This window comes from Trachemys scripta, chromosome 8 (genome assembly GCF_013100865.1).
Source record: "Trachemys scripta elegans isolate TJP31775 chromosome 8, CAS_Tse_1.0, whole genome shotgun sequence".
Classification (NCBI taxonomy): domain Eukaryota; kingdom Metazoa; phylum Chordata; order Testudines; family Emydidae; genus Trachemys; species Trachemys scripta.
The window spans coordinates 96,444,493-96,452,466 of record NC_048305.1 but is presented as its reverse complement, the minus strand read 5'-3'; the positions used below and the strand labels follow the sequence as shown (position 1 = coordinate 96,452,466).

The following is a 7,974-nucleotide window of genomic DNA, read 5'->3' as shown; positions in this document are numbered from 1 at the left end:
ATACCTGTGTGTAAGTAGGTCTTAAACCCAAAGCTGAGGAACAGGTGGAAAAACATTAGGATTCACAGACTAGCTGCTTCCTGAAAAAAGATTAAAAGAAAATCAATTCCCGAAAGTCTGCTCAACCTTTTCTCTTAATACTTCTGTCAAATGACACATGTAGGTGTTAGATCTGGGTATTTCTGTGTCATACCTGTGGAAGCCTTGTCTGACAACCATTTCCTTTTATAATTTTACTTGTACTCGGTGATTTAATTCTGAAACTGGTAGTTTTGTTCCTAATCACATTTGTAGCAGTTTCTCATGAATATTGTGTCTGACTGAAGGTCCAATAGAAGTGTGTGTGTGTGTGTGTGTGTAATTTTTTAAGAAGAAAAAGACTAGGGGAAGCAAACAGCTAAGCTGGAAAGTAGAGACAGCAAGTCAAAGAACTAGCCAGCTACTTTTCTTTGTTTACTATCTGGAAGGCGAGAACTTGTAAGTGCCACCTTAAGAAAACTTCATCTGACTGTTTTTAAGGAACTAAGGGGAGTGCCGCTTCCTCTGATCCAAAGGACAGCTTTGGCAGGGTCTCTGCCTGAAAGGCCCGGAGAGGGAAAAGAGGGCGAGAGAGCATGGGGGTGAAAAGTACAAGCAGGTGGTCTGGTATTCCTCCTTCACGGCAGGTCACTGCCTGATCCTGTTGTTACAATTCTGGCCTGTCGCAGAGGAACATTTCTCTGGCCTGTTCAGCAAATGTGAAGCTCCTTCTGGCTAAGGTGAGATTCTGTGAGGCAGCTTTGCTGGGAAGTGAGAAGCCTGTTAAAGGGGGCAGCTGCTGATCTTGGGGCGCACCTGGTTTTGGTGAGGCGGCTGAGAGCGCGCTGCCAGCGGGATGTACACGTGTTCAGTGCTAAATCCTTTTTTGCACTGACACAGCTGCCTCCATGCAGAACTTTACACAGATTTCTCTTTTGGCTGAGGCTGGTGTTTGCCTTGGGAAGGAAAGCGACCAAACCTTTCAAACATTTCCTAGATGAGGCAGCAACTTAGGGTGGCTTTTAGTTCTAGTGAAACTAATGAACTTTTTAAACTTGCCTTGCGTGGAGCAGAAAGCTCTGGGTTTAGGGTGTGTTGTGTGGCACAGTGCAGTGCCCTGGAGGAGGATGTAACCTGAAACCCTGGCAGCCTGTATACATGCCGCACGTCCCAGACAGCACACTTCTGATCTATATTGGTTAATTTCATAAATCGCCAGGGGAAGCCACTTGTGTGGATGCAGTATGAGGATTTACTATTCGGTAGCATTAATCTACGGCATGGGCACTGGAGGAAGATGCCAGACCCAGATGTTTGCAGCTAACTAACTATTCCAGCAGGGTGTATTACTCCTAATTGTGCTATTAGCATTGCAGAAATGAGAGAGCTTAAGTGGGTGAAATTCTGGACGAAATCTTAAACCTTTCATTAAATGGAGGCTGTATTTTTTCAGAAGAACTCCGCACCTATGGAAACGCGTGAATGGCTAGCCTTTATTTTGGGGCCTCAGTGGGAGCTGAGCTGTTCTGAAAATCTGGCCCAGCTGTGGGAGCTAAGTGCTAGAAAAATCTGGCCTAGAGCTGCTCTTGAAAATCTGCTCCTTTTGTTTCAACCTTACAAGCTACTGGAGACCGTTAATTATCAAATGCCAGTACACTACTAGCGTGCGAGGTTCTTGCAGTGCTGAGGAGCTTACAGTCTCAGGCCATGAGCCTCCTGACAGTGGTGCAGGACTGGGCTTTAATTAAACCACCCACCATAGAGATGAGGGATGGAGAACATGCAGCAGGCAGTGGCTGATTGAATGGAGTTGTCTAGCAGGCATCATGTGTGTTCTTTAACCCTTTCAGGTGTTTTTTAAAAATACCCCTTTGGGGGAAGGACTAGAATTTATAGGTCTTTTGAAAGAAGCAGTTTTTTTTTAAGGAGGACCAGGGGGATGGCAGAGGCATGACAGACTCTGGGTTTCGTGTGCAAATTAAAACCGTAAGCTACACAAATGTCAAGCATTAACTTGCTGCTGTTGAGCAGTTGTGTAGTGTTCCTGTGTGTGGTTTAAACCCATACTTTGCTCTGCCCCAGCAATGCCTGCCTGTCAGTCAGGTTTACCAACAGGTTCCCACAATGCTTTGGAATCCTTCTAGATGAAAGCTGCTATAACACACGTGATAATAGTATTCTGACCTTTGCATTCAGAGCCCGCTGTGTTAAGGCCATTTTTGCACAAAGTAATCAGTGGGGACTTTGGAGTCCTCAGTGGGACAGCTGTAAAATGAAACCTTCCATCTCTGCACAAACCCCAGCATGCAAGTGCTTCTTTTTTATTATCCTGATGCTTCTCAACTTGTTTTCAAGTGACTTGACAAGCTGATTTTCATTTCAGCTTTTGTGGGCATCCTTTGGTGATGTGATCTTAAGAAATTAACGAGCACAGGGGCAGTAACAATAGTCCGTTGGAAACCAACAAAATTACTCTTGGAATCGCAATGCTAGGAGGAAGAGTTACCTCTTGCACATGTATGCAACAGGCTTGCAATAAGCAAGGTGGTTACCTGTCGTGCTATTGGCCCTATTCTTTCTTGCTATTTGGTGGGTTATTTAAGTGGGTCCCTGAGGATGGAGAGAGGAGGAAGGGAATCTGACCCAGATGAGGCTGGGGAGAAAGGGGGTCTGGCACAGACCAGAAACCCATATTTGTCAGCGGTAAAGGTTTCTCGTGTGGCTTGGGCCGTCCATTTCCAATGAGCCATTCAGCTGACAAATGAAGCTGATTCACTTACACCAGGGTTGGATTTGGCCCCACCTTTCTCCTGCTTCCCTAGAACACCGCATGACTCCAATGCTCAACAAAATCCTAGTTAAGCATCGTACGCGCTGCCAGAGAACACTCAAAATCCAGCTTGTCCGGAGCCAAATTGGACTCCGTTCTAGTCCATTCATTTTTCTGGTTTGTGTCCTTGCTATGTGACTCAGCTTGTCTCTCTTAGTGGCTCCTACGCTGCGAATTGCATGGGGTCAGTGTGTGGTGCCTTAGCAGGCTTATGCCTCCGAACAATGCCCTATGTCATTTCACGGGCCGAGCGTTGGAGTGTAGTGAAAGCAATGCATTCAGGCAGGCAGCAGTGTGCGGGAAGGTCTTGGAAGGCGTTGGATTTGCACACTGATTTCTTTCTTCCAAGCTGGCAAGACCTTTTTGAAAACCGTAAACAAGTCCTGATGCCTAACAGGCCCTAAGGGAACCAGTTCCCATGGGCGTGTAGGTTAAGCCACAACAGATTCTGAAAAGAATCCGATGTTTGTCTGAGCTAATATACTCGGCATGGAGCGGGAAGAGAGAAGTCATTCTCTACCAAATGGAAGACAGAGGGTTACCTTCTGATAGTGCCCTACAATGGTATCTTTCGTTGGCACCCATTTGCAGGGGTTATCCTTGTGATGGGTGGGAGGTTCTCCAAAGGCTGATGAATCTTTGCAAGATGTTCCTGCTTTTGCCCTTATGTGGGGCAGTCTAGCCGCTAACTACCAGACTCGCTACCTTCAGGCAGATGTTCCTCGTCTCAGCCTTCAGGAGGGAGTGCACTAGGCTTTGCTTCCCTAACCTAGTGCTCCAGGCACCAGCCGAGCAAGCTGGTGTTTGGAGCGGCAGATTGAACGAGGCGGCATTCGGCCCAATCCTAGGGTGGCACGGCCGCTTTTTTTTTTTTTTTTGTTCTGCTCCAGCCGCCCTGTAGGGGGCGGCGGCACGGAGGATGGGAGCGCCCTGCAGCAAGCCCAGCAGGGCAGTCCTCGTCCTTCCCTCCCCGCCGACCGGAGCGGAGCCCTCTCGGCAGGCGGTGAGGCGCGGCGGGCTGCGTGGCAGCGTCCTGCTGTAGACCTGGCCGCCCCCCTTCTCTCTCTCCCCCACCCGTTCCCTCCTCCCCGCTAGCTGGTCCCCCTGCACCCGCACTCCGGCCAGGTTTTTTTTTTTTTTTTTTTTTTTTCTTTCCCGTTCTGGCCGCCCTATGTTTTTTTGCTTGGGGCGGCCAAAAAGCCAGAGCCGGCCCTGCTCATGGGGTCCCTTGCCAGGTCTACAAAAATCAGGGGGAGCCATGGTATTAGCTTTTAATTTAACAAACAAATTCTGTCCCTCTCGCTTGCCAAGTCCTCCTTGGATGTGAAACCTGATCCAACCCAGTGTAAATGGATTGCTCGGGTTCTTTGAAGATCAGCAGCACGGCCTGATGCCCAGGACTAACCTCCGAAGGTCAGCACAAATTACAGTCCTGAAATGACCTGTAAGGGCTTGAATTTGCTCGGCTCTTGGAAGTGTGAGAGTGGTTTCATGGCAGGGAACTGTACGTTTGAAAAACGTTTATTTGCGAGTGCTTTATTTCATTAACTTTTTGCAAGGAGCAAGTCCCTTAGGAGCCCTAACTTCTAATGCCTGTTTCTTGGCCAGGCAGCTCCACTAGTTCAACAAAACAACATCAAAAAGCAGCTTTCAAAGATTGTTAGGAGAAAAAAAAAAGGGGGGGTGGGAACAGCAGGGACTATGGGGCACTTGTGATGTGTTTGTATGTTGCATGGGGAGGGGGGCAGCCTGCGTGTTGCCATCGGAGGCTACTGCAATATACGTGTTTAACAATAATAAAATACCAGGTACCAATAAAATACAAATATTAGGGTCTCAGACAATCAAGTCCATTACGGACTTCGCTGCCGCTCATGATTTTTTTTTTTTTTTTTTACATGGCAGGAGCTCAGGTACTATGGTAAACTGCAGCCATGTAAAACCCATAAACAGGGCCAAATATTACAATGATGGCCTCTCTAGAAAGGGAGGGGAAGGGGAAAAACCTCTCTGAACTGCTGAGTGTATCCATATATCTCCTGACCTCAGTTGCTACGTCTGCTGGATATTCTGCGTCTTTCCTGTTTCTCGTGGTAACAGTCTTTAAACTTTCACAACATCTTTAAACTTCATCTGCTCCGGAGCAAGGCTTGGTGACCAAACGGTGAGTGTACCTTTTTTGTTCTGGCAGCAAAACTGGCTGTTCTGTTTCTCTCTCCGCTGAGGAGCCTTGTGATGTGATGTGTAAAATGTCAGGAATCATTAGGTTACTTGACTCACTGAACCACCATCCTTCCCCCTCTTCCTCCCCCCTCCCACCCTGTTCTTTCTGACCCTCCTCCTTTGCCGCAGTGAATTTATTTAAAGCTCCTTCTCCTCAGAACAGGGCCCTTTGTTGGCACTGGTGAATTTCTGGGGAAACATGATGCATTGTTGAGACGCTAGAATTTCTCAAACTAGGTCAAGTTAATTTTTTAACACATGCAGATTTGCTTGTTACTATGGATATTGCTTAATTACAGACCAATAATCCCCCATGAGATCTACATTGTCACTGCTCATTGTCCCCCCCCCATTTTTAAATATCCCCAGGAGCTGGGGGTACAATGAGGAGTAACAGGATGAAGCTGAACAAAGGAAAATGCAGGTTAAATATCAGGTCAAAGGCCTGCATTCTGTAAGATGATGGGATGGTCTCCCAAAGGAAGTGGTGCATTGGGTGCGTTGCTTGTGTCGTCTAAAACTGCTGCACAGAGCACGTGAGATCTTATTCACCTGACATCTTCCCGCCAGTGCCTGGTTGACAGATGAGATGATCCTGAACGTCTCTTCCACTTCTAATTTCCAGCTGTTTGGAGATGGCAAGAACAGCGTTCACTAAGATTCTAAATGGCAGTTCAGCCATCTACATATTTCCTCCCTCCCCCTCCATTTTATTTGCCTGGCCTTTGTGATCAAGGCATTTGTGTGTGGATGAGAGCATCCATGGTTTGTTGTTTAATTATGAATCCCTAGCTCTCCTTCTTCTATAGGTCTTAAAGTGCTTTACAAAGGAAGTCAGTATCATTATCCCCATCTTACAGATGGGCAAACTGAGGTATGATGTGAAGTGATTTTTTGCCCAAGGTCACCCAGTGGTAGAACTGGGGATAGAACCTAAGTCTTCTGAATTCCAGTCCAGTGCCCTGTTCACCAGGTCACACTGCCTTCCATTTATTGCCCCCCCCCTACTCAAGTTTCAGTCATTTAAACAGGGAGCAGAAAGGATGCCATGTGGTGATGTGTCATTGGTCATCTACATGAATAAGCAAAGTGACCTAGCTGGGAGTGGAAGGTGCTTGGCTATATTGGTGCAAAACCTGTGTCAGGATTATGGAGCTGGTTGCATCTCTGGCCTCTCTTCATGCACCCCATCAGCTGTCAGCCCTCATGCCTTTACCTGTCTTGGGAGTGAGATTTTGCACTTCTCCCACTCTTAGACCAGGATCTGGATCCAGCATCCTGCCTGTGCTAGCCACTTATCCACTCAGGCCTGTGCAGTACTGTCTGTCCCTCTTCCCTTCAGGAGCCTGTGACCATGAGATAGCAACCAACCACTTTTTAAAAACAAGCAGGTTTATTTGTAAATGGAACAAAGCATTGGAGAAAATGCTATGAAAACAACAAACAGCCATGCATAGCTAGCAGAGACTAACCTTACACTTAACTACACACTATGGCGGGGTGGGCAAACTACGGGCCGACCATCCTGCCCGGCCCCCGAGCTCCTGGCCTGGAGGCTTGCCCCCGGCCCCACCCTTGCTGTCTCTTCTCCCCCCTCCCCCCCAGCCTCAGTTAAATCGCTCCACCGCTGGCGCAATGCTCTGGGCGGCGGGGCTGTGAGCGCCTGAGGCAGCGCAGCTGCAGAGCCCGGCCTGACCCGGAGCTCTGTGCTGCGTGGTGGTGGCAGCAGCGTGGCCCAGCTCCAGCCGGGCGGCAGCTGTAGCACCGCCAGCCACCGGCGCTCCAGGCAGCACAGTAAGGGGGCAGGGAGCAGGGGCGTTGGATAGAGGGCAGGGGAGTTCGGGGTGGTGGGCAGGGGTGTGGATAGGGGTTGGGGGTGGGGAATAGGGGGTTGAATAGGGGCAGGGGTCCCTGGGGGGGAAGCAAGGAAGGGGGGGTTCAATGGGGTGGCTGGACTCTGGGGGCAGTCATGGGACAGGGAGCGGGGGTGTGTGGATGGGGCAGGGGTCCCAGAGGGGCCGTCAGGGAATGGGGGGGTTGGATGGGGCAGGAGTCCCGGGGCGGGGGGGGGACGACCCCCTCCCCTAACTGGCCCTCCATACAATTTATTAAACCCGATGCGGCCCTCAGGCCAAAAAGTTTGCCCACCCCTGCACTATGGGTATGTCTACAGTGCAGCTGTGCCGATGTAGCCCAATAGTGGAGACACTTCCTACATTGACAGAAGGCGTTTTTTCCATTGATGTAGTTAATCCACTTCCTTTGAGAAGCAGTAGCTTGATTGATTGACAGAAGAATTCTTCCATCTACTTGCAGCACAGTGGGGCTTGGTTTAGGTCGCCTTAACGATGGCACAATTTTCACTGCCCTGAGCAATGTAGCTAGTTGATCTGACTTTGAAATGTAGCCCAGGCCTTAGTTAGATGGGCTTCCTTCTGCAGTTGCAAGAAAAGAAAAGACAGAACTTAAGTTCTTTTAGGAGGCCAACGTGCTCTTGGAATCCAGCCTTGTCTTCGCTGCAGAAAAAAATGGTGTTAACTCAATGGTAAGAGCACATTTTTTTGTTCGTTTGCCAGTGAGGTCTGTGTCTTCCTACCTGTCTTCCTATCCCCTGCGCCCCTCAGTAAGGAAATTCCCTTTTCTCAAATTTCAGAGTAACAGCCGTGTTAGTCTGTATCCGCAAAAAGAAGAACAGGAGTACTTGTGGCACCTTAGAGACTAACAAATTTATTAGAGCATAAGCTTTCGTGGACTACAGCCCACTTCTTCGGATGCATATAGAATGGAACATATAATGAGGAGATATATATACACACATACAGAGAGCATAAACAGGTGGGAGTTGTCTTACCAACTCTGAGAGGCCAATTAATTAAGAGAAAAAAAACTTTTGAAGTGATAAT

General features: G+C 48.5%; 1 protein-coding gene across 2 annotated transcripts in view; it reads left to right on the top strand.

Annotated features, from left to right (window-relative positions):
- Nucleotides 1-523: 523 nt before the first annotated feature.
- ACOT11 (acyl-CoA thioesterase 11) overlaps nucleotides 524-7,974 on the top strand; it is a 77,511-nt gene continuing 70,060 nt past the window's right edge. The window contains exon 1 of one of the 2 annotated variants that reach the window (XM_034778759.1): nucleotides 524-758. The gene's annotated coding sequence lies outside the window, so the exon portion shown is untranslated. The remainder of the gene's footprint in view (nucleotides 759-7,974) is intronic. The other variant, XM_034778760.1, reaches the window with a different exon arrangement.